Genomic DNA, 13,133 nt, shown 5'->3' with positions numbered 1-13,133 from the left:
AACAACAACAACAACAACAACAACCGAAAGATCTGAAAGAATCTAGTGAACAGTTCCTCTGTGCATCACCCCCAATGACACGAGAGAGAAGACGAAGAAAAAAACCCGTGTTTTTTCACACACAGAGAGACACACACACAACGCACACACAAACACAACCGCCCTGGCATTGTCTCAGGAGTAAAAGGCAGCTGTGTAACCTGAAATGATTTTAATTGTAAGCTTCAATTATTTATGGAAACTAGGGATTGTGCTAGAATTCGGCATTTTGACATCAGTCTAAGGAGTTTGTCTCGCCACTGGACATGGTAGCAGCAGAAGAGGTAGAAGATGACGCTGACTTCGTGAAGGATCTAAAGCGGGCACGATACAGGTTCCACACACGTCTGTTGCACACAAAGGACAGGAAGACCAGAAGCCCTTGTGAAGCAGTGCATAGCTCTGCCACCACCAGCAGCCATTCCTTGTTAATCAGTGAAGCCACTACAGCTAGTGTCCAGGTCCCTCCAGTCACTGTGGCCAGCTTGGCAAAGACCAGGATGTCACGAAACCCCTTAGGGGTCTGAGCCTGGAGATGCTGCACCCTCCTGATGGTGAAAACAGTATAGATGAAGCAGGTCATGTTTGTAAGAACAACTAAGCCCAGAGGCAGCATTAAAGCTAATGGAAGAAATGGATGCTGATCGGTGTCAAAGAGACACAGCCTGCCACCATACCCTAAACTGGCACCACCAGACACAGCATAGGAAACGACAATGGTGAGGATCACGATACAGCCAGATATGACAAGAGTGAAAAGGATGTAGCGCACAAAGGTTTTCTTCGTTTCACTCTGATTCAAGGTCAGGCGTGTTTTGGAGATGAAGACACGCAGCATGTGCACGCAGCTGACCCCCATCCACAGCAATGCTATCAGCCACAGCCAGTGGGTTCCCACGCCCACTGAAATACAGACCAGCTGGTTGCCAGTTTCACGAATCCAGTCAACAAGCAGACTCAAATTAGCTGCTGCCAAAGTTAAACTCAGACCCATGTTGTTCAAACCAGGGAGAGATCGTAGCTCACTGAACAAGCAATAGGTGACAAAGGTGGCTAGCAGACACACAATTGAGATGCTACTGCAGATTTCACTCATGATTTCTCGGGCCATAGACGGTTCCTGACCATGATAAGTCTGGTTGAAGGAAAAGATCGTCATGTTTTCAGGAAAGATCAACATATAGATATCAAAGCACATGTAGAGTTCGTCCCCAGTGAGCCACACACCATTGGGATAATCCATGGGATCAAAAGACACAGGTCTGAGGTCTGAGTCCAGATAGAGTGGAAAGTACACTCGCCTTTCTCCATCAGAAATCTTCACTGTAAACTCACCTCTCTGAAAACTTAGATATTTACATTCTAAACGCTTCGACAGTGGCAGAAAAAGATGCTCAAGACCATGTAGAGGATGTTCCTGTGAAGCCTTGTAGGAAAACATTTTCTTATTACCATCAGATCCAGTGTACGCAGTAAAATCAGTCCCATGAAATCCTGATGTCATATCAAACGCCTTTAGTTTCACAGTCCATCTGCCAATGTGGACAGTCAAGTTGGATAAGAAAAAATCAAATAAGCTTGATTCAACTCTGTCCCGTGTCCACCCACTTCGGGCTATGATGTCAAGTTCAGTAACAGCAACAAGAAACGAAGCAGCTTTCTGTAAGTGTTCTCCAATTTCCAGCTCCCACCTATCCCATTCCTTATTTACAGGTTTACAAGAAACGTTTCCTTCGGTCATCAGCTTTTCCATCCGGGAGAGGTACATTTCAAGGAAGCAGGTCTCATCCTGGACAGGAGAAGTCGTGATTGTCCCGTACATGTCAAAAAAAGTGAAAGCATCTCTGAATAATTCTTCTTTAACAACCACACTGTAGTCACAGTTTCTCTGTCTTCTCAACTCAAATAAGCCTGTCACTGGAAATGATGACAATACATTTAACATGCAACGAGAGTGGTTTGAATTGACATCCATCCACAGCAAAGTAGGTCTGAACAACACACTGAGGTGGTACCCCAGTCCACGCACCCGGTTCACTGGTGTGACGCACCATGACGTATTTGGTTCAGGAAGTTTCCCGGCAGTGCACTGCAGCTTCTGACATCCTTTCTGAAACAGAAAACACTTACGATGCACAATCTCAACGTTGCAGGTTATCACTACACTGTGCACTAAAACAAATTTAGTGCACTTCAACAAAAACTTGCATGGTGCGAAGGTATTTCTTTTTTTCCGTAAGACAAAAAGGAGGAAAAACAGAAAAGAAGCGCGAAAGAAAACGTATATAAACAACTAATAATTGCTGAACAGTCTTTAACAAAAACCTTACACAAACATGTATAGAAACCGGAAAATAAAACTCACAAGTATTGCATATAATTCATATGAATTGATTATATAGTCCATACGTAGACGGATATTTGAGATATACCTTTTCCTTGTTAATGTTATGTTACGGCATTCGTACTTTCATACATTCATGACACAATCGTAATCAACGTGTAGAAAGGAAAGACTTTTTACTCCAGCATTGTGTTTTATTTCATAGCGCCTGGAATAAATTATTCAAAAGCTGTCCTGTCCCCATTATTGATTAGCTGAGCATCCTCTGCAAATCGAAACATTTTCTGTTCTTTGTCATCGGCGGTGATGTGTTTTATACCCCTTTCCTGTTGCCATGATTGCTAATCATTTTATTTCTTATGCAATAATTATAAGCATGTAAGTAGAGGGCAGGTCTCCTTGTCAACATCCTTCTTCTACGGTAATCTGTCCATTGAGTACAACCGATGATCTCACATTTTTTAAGGAAAAAATAATAAATCTAATCACATGTGTTTTCTCCAAACTCGTATGCTTTTAAAACTTTAAATAGAAAATTCAAATAATATAAAGATCTTGAAGGCTGTTTCAATATCGAATCAAACTTTAAATAGAAAATTCAAATAATATAAAGATCTTGCAGGCTGTTTCAATATCGAATCAAAGTAAAAGCCTCTTATCCAGGTAGCTTATGTCATAGATTAGCGTTTGATTGTCTGTATGGCATCTGTTTGCCAAGCATTGATTCTTTTCCTCGGAAATCAATTCAGGAAGAGTAACATAACTCGATAGAGTGTTAGATAAAGACACAAATAGCTTTACACACAGACGGAGAGAGAACTTTACAATAGAGAGAGAAATATACAGATACAGATACACGATAACAGACGGACAGATGATAAATTATAAAAGGAGTCAATGTGAATGAATTGTAAGAGAGAGAGAGAGAGAGAGAGAGAGAGAGAGAGAGAGAGAGAGAGAGAGAGAGATGCGGATACGGATACGGATACGTATGATTTATCTATTACAGGCCATGGCCCCCTGATGAAGGAGTATGTGAACAGTTCATAATGCATACAGTATGAAGTGAGAAGAACACATAATAAAACCGAATTCAAAATTATTGACCACATTCCATACTTCCTTTAAGGGTTGGTGGCTTTGCGCTGATCTTCTCTGGTTTCCTGGGTTGAAGCAAACCCTTGAGTTCTAGTGGTTTCTTGCTATCTATGCTGATTAAAATATGTTTTCCTAAGATTCTGTTCAAGCAGTTCTTTGTCCACTGTGAGTGTCCCTGATTTGAGCTGCTCGAACAGTTATCCTGGCGAACTGAAATAAGTCTCGGAAGAAGCAGTCTTGCATCTTCTTCTTTTTGTTCCTTTTCCTCCTTGTTGATTCTGCTTTATTGAGGACACTGTACTTTGCCTTCGGGTCTTTCCTAAGTTTCTGTGGGCCCTGTTTCTCACATTCTGAAGCAGTCTTCATTCTTTTCTTAAGCTTTCTTTTTGTATTTCGGATGTTGTCCATTTCTCGTTGTCGCCTGGACTTTTGAGGAGGTGTTCTTGTCTTTGGTTCTCCACTCCATAGGTTTCCCAACAGGCTGCGTACACGACATCTTAGTAGTTGGCTAACTTGTGTTCCAAAGTGCTCTTTGCTATCAGCACATCAAGTTTTCGGACTATTTTCTAGTCTAACTCTTTCCATTCCGCTGTTGCACTTGCAGGTGGCAAGTTTAGTTTCTGGCGTTTGGCTTCACGGTCTTGCACAACTGATTTGTCTGGATTTTCAGGGTTGATGTCCTTGGCACTGCGATTTAAATCCTGACCTTGGTTTTCCAATGTCTTATCTGCTGATGTGCACTACTGAGCATTCGTCAGATTCTTCATACAGCCCTTTTTTTGGTCCTGTGGATCTTCATGCCGTGCTCAGTGGAGAAGTTCATCCCACAGACAGAAAAAAAAAGAATGCATCAATTAGAATCAATGGATCAGTTTATGATGTAGCTATTCATCTAAACTTATAAACCTTGTGCAAGTACTGATATAAATTACGTACAACTGTAACATCATTGGGTACTTGACAACAATATAGACAACTGTGTATGGGCACGTGTACATCACAGGTGGGAAGCTCCGACTATATTTGTCTGTCACTTCAAACCACGGCAGTACTTTTATTCGAAAATCGGCAAAGTAGCTCATGTGAGCGACAAAGCCTTAGGCACCGCTGGATTTTAGGTCCACTTATGGCTGCTTTGTCACTGTATTCATGTTTCATAAATAAGCAGAGCAGTGAGAAGGCGGCGATGTGCATCCCCATGCTGTCACAAAAGCGCAGAGGGAGACAGACACGGACATTGTTTTACTGCCATTTGTATTTGTATTTCTTTTTATCACAACAGATTTCTCTGCGTGATATTCGGGCTGCTCTCCCCAGGGAGAGCGCGTCGCCATACTACAGCGCCACCCATTTTTTTGTATTTTTTCCTGTGTGCAGTTTTATTTGTTTTTCCTATTGAAGTGGATTTTTCTACAGAATTTTGCCAGGAACAACCCTTTTGTTGCCGTGGCTTCTTTTACGTGCGCTAAGTGCATGCTGCACACGGGACCTCGGTTTATCGTCTCATCCGAATGACGAGCGTCCAGACCACCACTCAAGGTCTAGTGGAGGGGGAGAAAATTTCAGGGGCTGTGCCGTGATTCGAACCAGCGCACTCAGATTCTCTCGCTTCCTAGGCGGATGCGTTACCTCTGGGCCATCACTCCACTGTGTGTTCAGGGAAGCTGACAAAAGAATAACGGCAGTACACAGAGATTGTTAGGAGTAAAAAACGAAAAACAAAAACAAAAAGTATATCATAAAACAGAACAGAACTGCCATTGACAAAAGAATAACGGCGGTACACAGAGATTGTTAGAAGTAAAAAACAAATAAACAAAAAACAAAAAGTATATCATAAAGCAGAACAGAACTGCCATTGACAACAGAATAACGGCAGTACACAGAGATTGTTAGGAGTAAAAAACGAAAAACAAAAACAAAAAGTATATCATAAAACAAAACAGAACTGCCATTGACAACAGAATAACGGCAGTACACAGAGATTGTTAGGAGTACAAAAAGAAAAAGAAAAACTGAGAATAAAAAAACAGCATAAAACAGGACTATGATTGCTATCCTCTGCAATCAAATTCGTTCATTCTTAAAGGGTAGCCTGGTTGCAGACAATGCAACTGTGACACTACCTTCGGAATCATGTCTAATACCAAGCGCACACACGTGTACACTTACAATTCATTTAGCTAATGTTCACACTCGCACACATATTTGTATTCGTTATCCAGGGCTTATTAGTGGTTGATGCAAGGCAAATACAAATCGAAGGACACACGCGGACAGACAAAAGGCCAAAGGAAACAGAAAAAAGGTTTACACCCACCTCCATCCCCCCCCCCCCCCCCCCCCCCCCCCCCCCCCCCCCCCCATCTGCCACAGGCATGCACAAAATCATAATCAGCTCATAAGAAAAGACAAAAAGAAAAAGAAAATAAAAGAAATGAAGGTGTGCTGACCGTGGCGTGTTTCCATTGACCTTCTGGACAAGCCACCATCATCACACCTGCAAAACTTCCAGCACCTGCTGAGTTCCCTCCATTTGATGTACTGATGATCGCCGTTTGTGGAATAATAGGAGGCTGCTTTGGTCCACTGGAATTGCAGGAAGGCACCACTTTGTATGGTGGCTCGTTGCACATAGCGCAGACAACGCTGGCGTAAATCCGCTTGCCGTCAACAGTCACCATGGCTCCTCTGGACCAGGCAGATTCCTCGCACGCCTTTCGCACGTGCTCCTCTGTCTCCAATGTTCCCTTTGAACTACATGTGGAAACAGTGTCTGTGCTGTGATAATAAGATACCAGATGGGGGCAGATTTGAAGCCTTTTATCAGTATAGAGTGTACCCAGACTAGGTTGGCAAATGTCCGGCAGAAAGAAAGCCCGCTGATCATACTCCGTGTCGCTGGTGACGTCATACAGGTACTGGTTGTGAAGACACTTTATGGGCCACTCGTATACAGGTGAATAGTGGTGGTTACACCAGGCGCAGTGAATATTGGCATAAGTGACACGTGTTTCAAGGGAGGTGACGGGAAAAAATGTGTCTGGTCTTCTTGGCTTTGTTTTGGACTCGCATAAGGACCGGGTTTCATTGTGGGGGTAAGCTGCGTGACATGCTGCAACACGGAGAATCCACATGTAGTCAGTTTTCTTACACTCAGATCGTTCAATGGGAGGTGGATGCCAAGAATCCTGGCCCATCTGAGGACAGCACGTTCCATGTACATCACAGTGTTCATCACACGTGCAAGGAAAACATTGCAAGCAACGTTTCTTGGGAGCATGATTCACCTTCCGTGTTCCATTGCACCGCTCCAAACACACTCTTCCTTGCAGCTGTTCTGCAGTCTCTGTGTCCTCGTTCCAAATGACTTTGTTTCCGTCACCAGAGGTAGAGACAGATCCTGCAGTGTTAACTTCTATGTGTTCAGGGAAGCTGACAGAAGATACGTGACTGCTGACGTGAAACCTAAAACTTGCAACCAGTACAAAATATATGGACTGCATAGTCATTTCACTTTTGTTTAACATCTGTTTCTGGTGTTCAACTGTTTCCAAAATCTATCATGCCTTTGCTCGCATTTTTGTAGACTGATACGGGAAGATGTTAAGCCATATGTTCATTGATCAGTCTCAGACTGTTACAAGTAACAGTGAGCTCCAAAATTAAGTCAAGCCCACCAAACAATTCAGTGAGACACTTTCAGAAACAATGCTTTCTGATTTATTTGAGATAACACCCAGGACAGAATTCGGAGGAAAATAGCTGTTAAAACGTAGAAACGGTGGATATAAAAAAAACTTTGAAGTGGCGATGATATGAGGTATGGAATACGTGAAGATCGAGATTTACCCATTAAAAAGAAGTCTGACTCATTTGACAGTATACATTTCTGGCTCATAAAATGTCTGATTTACTAACTTGGAATTGCCTTGCTAAACAGTTTCTTTCTCAGTGAGTAGATAGAGAGATAGAGAGATACATGAATAATTAACAGCACCTACGAAATTCATCCACTCAACATAATTGTTCTGTGCAATAAGCATTCGAATGATATCTCCGAAGCTCTAAGAAATCACAAGTCTCTCAAAGCATATAAACTGCTCGTTGTACACAACCAAACTATTCCGAGGATGGAGTAGTGGATTATCTAATAACCTAAGCTGGATAGATTAAACTGAAATGGTTCCAGATGAGAATGGCCTACATGAAACTCCCAACTAAAATTATCACAAATAGAAATGCACGTTACTGATGATAGCAAGTGCGCGTTTTTTAACACGAAAACGGAAACAGTAAACTGTTGTTGTTTTCTTCAGGCAGCATGACCACACGTTTTCGGAGTCAGTCACGAAACTTCTTCGATAATAACTGCGGTAAGAAACAAAATGTCTTTCTCTCTCGAATCTCATTCACTTTTAATATCTGCGAGAACAAACGAAATGTCTTTCTCTCTCGAATCTCACTCACTTTTCACGGACTCTCCGCCAAAAGCTGATTTTTCTTTCTTTTTTTTAAAAATAATCTTGTCATCTGTGTGTGTGTGTGTGTGTGTGTGTGTGTGTGTGTGTGTGTGTGTGTGCGTGCGTGCATGTGGGGCGGGGGGGGGGGGGAGGAGGGGGGGCTGAATTGTTCGTTGTTCATTGTTTCGGTTAAACCGTAATTCTGTTTGCAACATGTCACGATACACCATTGTGTCATACGACACCACGGTTATGGACAACCAGGAGCACAAGAAAATACGGTACAATGTCCTATTCATTGTTTGGTGTGCAGGAGTGGTATATGCTGCACTGCTTATTGTTCATTGTTTGGTGTGTGTTCGTGCGTGCGTATGCATGTAAGCTTGCGTGCACGCATACATGTGTGTGTGTGTGTGTGTGTGTGTGTGTGTGTGTGTGTGTGTGTGTGTGTGTGTGTGTGCGTGTGCCGTGATCTTATTTTGCATTGTAAAATTAATGAAATGAAGCACAATCCTTGCTATTGTTTTGGAGCATATTTTCCAGTGTGTGTGTGTGTGTGTGTGTGTGTGTGTGTGTGTGTGTGTGTGTGTGAAGCAAGCTGCTGTGCACTCTGTTGTGGTTCTTACCTCCACCCTGAACAATTGTTCTTTGTGTTCCTGTGAAAACACCACATTGCATTGTACTGCACCTGCACCCGCGCACAAACACACACACGCAAATAAAATGGTAGCGCAAGAGCCAGCGATAAGGAGGAAAGGTATTTCATGCTTTTCTGTTGCAGGCTGCATAGAAAGAGAGTAACAGAGAGAGAGGGGTGGGGATACACAGAGAGAGAGAATGGCTTAAATGTGATAATCAACTGATTGGAAAGAAAGGAAAAAAGACACCTGTCCACATTATATTACTACTGTTACTCAGCTGCTCAACTATAACACCCAGATGCCTTTGGAAGCGTTTGTCCTTGTTGAAGTTCACTGTAGTTCGCACACTAAACCTTTACATTGACTTTATGGAACATACAGCGGGAGTACCTCGCAAAACGGCCGGGTGGTTTTGCTGCGATCCTGACGTGTGTGCATTCACGTGTCTGCTCGGCAATACGGTCAATCGCGTCAGCAGTAAACAATCAGCACAAAACCGATCTGCGATTCATTTACGGGCGAAATATATGCAGCAACCACTCTGGACAAGTCTAGTTCTTTCGACCATATTATGGCCGACGAATCGTACGTGTTTGCCCCCTCCGTACATTCTGATCATGATGCCTTCTTTTCCGAAAGTCAGGTCAGGGTGACTAGTTTCAGTTTCAGTTTCAGTAGCTCAAGGAGGCGTCACTGCGTTCGGACAAATCTATATACGCTACACCACATCTGCCAAGTAGATGCCTCACCAGCAGCGTAACCCAACGCGCTTAGTCAGGCCTTGAGAAAAAAGGTGAATAAATAAATTTACATAAATAAATAATAATCATAATATAAAAAAGGTAGTAGTAGTAATAATAATATATAAAAAAATAATAATAAATAAATAAATAAGATAACAATGATGATAAATAAGCAAATAAATGTAAAACATGAAGACACACATTCACACAGACACCCACACATGCATAACAGATATGCACCAAACATGCAGTTTCACAGATATGAAAGCACAGTTAAATACATATAAACGTACATGAGCTCCAACACACACACACACACACACACACACACACACCACACACATTACCCTGCACCCCCTCTACCAGGGTGACCAGGCGTGTTCACACTTCCAAAGTCACTCCTTGATGCACCCAAGCCTGTTCGAACCTCTCTTAGCACTTATGACTTCGGCACGATAGTGATCGCCGATAGTTGCCTCTCATTGGTCCAGTCAGAAAGCAGAAGTCTCGTGGCTTCTTCACGTAATTCTCGTGATGTGTACAAGAGCAAAGGATTCAGTGTGGTGGTGGTGTGAAGATGTGTGCCGTTTATCGGACGTTTTCCGATGCTGTGCCAACAAATCAATAACTTGTTTTAATTTGATTTTTTTTTTTCAAGTCATCTGTCCAAGCACTCTTCTTGAAATGAAAACAATATTTAGCAAACATACCCCAGTGAAAAAAGGGGAAAAAAGATAATCTTTTATTTTTCAGCCACTTACTTCACCACCACAAAGGGAAGACAGATGATGTATTATTCATACCTACCCTCCTACGGTTCCTGTTCCTATTTGTGGCTGCAGAGAAAATGTCATTGTTAAAGTGTACAACACACACACACACACACACACACACACACACACACACACACACACACACACACACACACACACACACACACACACACACACACACACACACACACTGACAACCGGGACCGGGTAGTTGTATTTGCTACACACGTGATAAAAACAATTAACAGTAAAATTATGATGAAAGTGTGAACGGGAAAAAAAAGTACAATAGTCCAACTTCTAGATAGAAAAAAAGAGGCTTACTGATTGCTGGATCTTGGTCCAGCAGAGAGATCCAACATTGGCCCAGCCAGTGAGAGATCTCTACTGGTCCGGATCCAGTATCGATCTGAAGAGCAATGTTCTACTGTACTGAACCAGTGCGCACTGACCATTCCAGTAAAGAGTGAATACAGGTGAAGAGTAACACAAAGCACAGAATAGTGATAGGATTATTGCAGTGAATTATACATTTCGTTTCTTTGTCTCAATCACGTCCTTCACTTCACTCAGAAAAAAAAAAATATATATCGGTTTCAGCAAAATTCCATGAACAGAAGTTGGTGTCTCACATCAGTTTTGACCATTTCTTCGCCATCGGTGTCTCAATCATTTTCAACAGCTGCGCACGCTAAAAAACGAACGCTGCTTATGAAAGACATTAATTTCCGTATAAAGATGTTTCTTTCAATGCCCTGCATTGGATTTTCCGACATCACTTTAACTTTCACGTACAAAGAACATTCTTTCATATGATTTGAAAACGATTTCTTTAAAAAATATGCAACAAAGGTTTCATCAGTAACAGATAATATTGTGTTAGTGTGTGTGATCCTACCCAACGGACATCAGCAGGAACAGTCATATCTTTGGTCAATTTCCTGTTACCAGATTATGCTTGGCAGACATTATGAGTCAAGTATGTGGATATGAGATCATTGAGAATGGACCAGAAAACGCTTGAGGTACTTGATAGCTTCAACAACTGGTGATCCATAGTATTTAGCAATCTGTCGCTCAAGATAAATTCCGGATTTGGGCCGCCTACACCATTGAAAAGCCCATCGTGAGTGTGTAGCGAAAGAAGAACATTACGGAAAACGCTGAATTGAAGACCAGGCTGACATACGTGCTGGCACTCAACGACAGATTGTGTAGACAGCACATATAACCTACAATAGAGAAAAGCTGAAACTGCATGTGTACGATGGCTATATTCAGTGTCATGTTGTATGGACTGGTGTGCTGTGTTTCTTTTTTTTTGTTCTCGAAACGTTCTGCTAAGATCTCCCCTCTAGGGTGCCTCAGTGCGTCCCTAGCAAGGGAGTGAACTCTGTAGCCGCACCTCCTCGCCACGTTAATGTGGGTGTTCCTGCGGGGACATGGGGCAGAATGGGCATGACCTAGTCATGGCGAACGCGGCACGGGTGCGGACGATCGGCGCAATAGCAAGACTAGCTCTCGGCAACTCACTCAAGAGAGGTCGCAGACTAGACTGGTCAGGGTAGATGGAGCTCATTAGCCTTGGCAGGCAGTCCATCTAGGAGAAGGGAAACTCTGATTTCAAACCAACGGGTGGGATACCCAGCAAACAATCCCCCCCTGTGCTCACAGGGCAGGTCTTTGGACCATGAGCCCCGGGTAGATGGAGCTCGTTAACCTTGACAGGCAGTCCATCTAGGGGAGGGATCCCCAATCTCTCACATCCCCCTGTGCTCACAGGGCAGGACTCTTTAGACCTGAGCTAAGGGAGAAGCCCCCTGACAGAAAACTTGATCCGGCCTGCCGAAGACGGAGTGTGTCAGCTACGGCGCAGGTTTCTGGTTAAAAATTCAGGACACACACGCATCAACGATCATGGTTATGCGTCAGACCACTTTGTCGTCATGGCGTCGTCCCTATCAGCGACAACCGGGGAGGGACGGAGCCGGGCCTCCTGCCTCAAAGGGGCCCACCAAAGCGACCGGTGCCTCTGTCAACCTGAAGGTCAGGGGAAGGCAGAGTAGAGCGACTGACCAGACAAATTCACCACCTGTCAACCTCACAGTAGCTCAGTGGAATGCAGAAGGGCTGAGAAACAAGAAACCAGAACTCCAGGAGTTTCTCCGAAATAACAACATTGATGTCATCTGCATTCAGGAGACCCATTTAAAAGATCCCCAAAGCAGCTGATAAACATCAAAGCAGCCCTTCATGACCTTTCAAAACGGTCGACTGTCACTGTTCAGTGGGTTTCTTCTCACTGTGGGGTCATGGGGAACGAAAAGGCCGATGCTCTCTCCAAGGCAGGCAGCAAAATGAAGCAGTTCAGCCACCCCGTGACCTACAGAGAGGCCAGGACCATCATCCACAACCGTTACCAGAACCAGTGGAAGAGAAGGCTGGGTGCAAACAGTGGTGTCGATCCAATCCACCAGCTCCAGAGACACCAGCAGACAGTCCTCTTCAGACTGAGAACCGGCCACTGCCGACTACTGAGTCACCTTCACCGTATGAAGATCGCCCACACTGATGAGTGTCCATGTGGCACTGGACCCCAGACCCCTGAACACATCCTCCAACACTGCCCAACCCATGAAGCTCTACGGCGTCAAACCTGGCCAGGGGGCACGGAGCTACAGGCGCAGCTTTGGGGAGACCGCCACGACCTGGAGAAGACCGTGGGCTACATCGTGGCGACGGGGGTGACCGTCTGACGCAGCCAAAACATCGAACGCAGAAGAAGAAGAAGAAGTTCTCGAAACTTAAATATTACTAAAGGAACAAGAGAGGCAAGGCCTTCAAGACTCACTTGTGATAAATTAAGTCCCCTAGCATTAATTACAGAGTAATTTCCCTTCTTTACTATCTGCACCAAAACGTTTGCAAAATAAATAAAAATTCCATGCTTAGCAAAAGAAGTTCCTGTTTGAACAAAAAAATGATGATAATGACTCCTCTTGTTGTTGTGTCACAATAAGAGGTCAAAGTGC

Source organism: Babylonia areolata, chromosome 14 (genome assembly GCF_041734735.1).
Source record: "Babylonia areolata isolate BAREFJ2019XMU chromosome 14, ASM4173473v1, whole genome shotgun sequence".
NCBI classification, from domain to species: domain Eukaryota; kingdom Metazoa; phylum Mollusca; class Gastropoda; order Neogastropoda; family Buccinidae; genus Babylonia; species Babylonia areolata.
Note: the sequence above shows the minus strand (reverse complement) of the source record.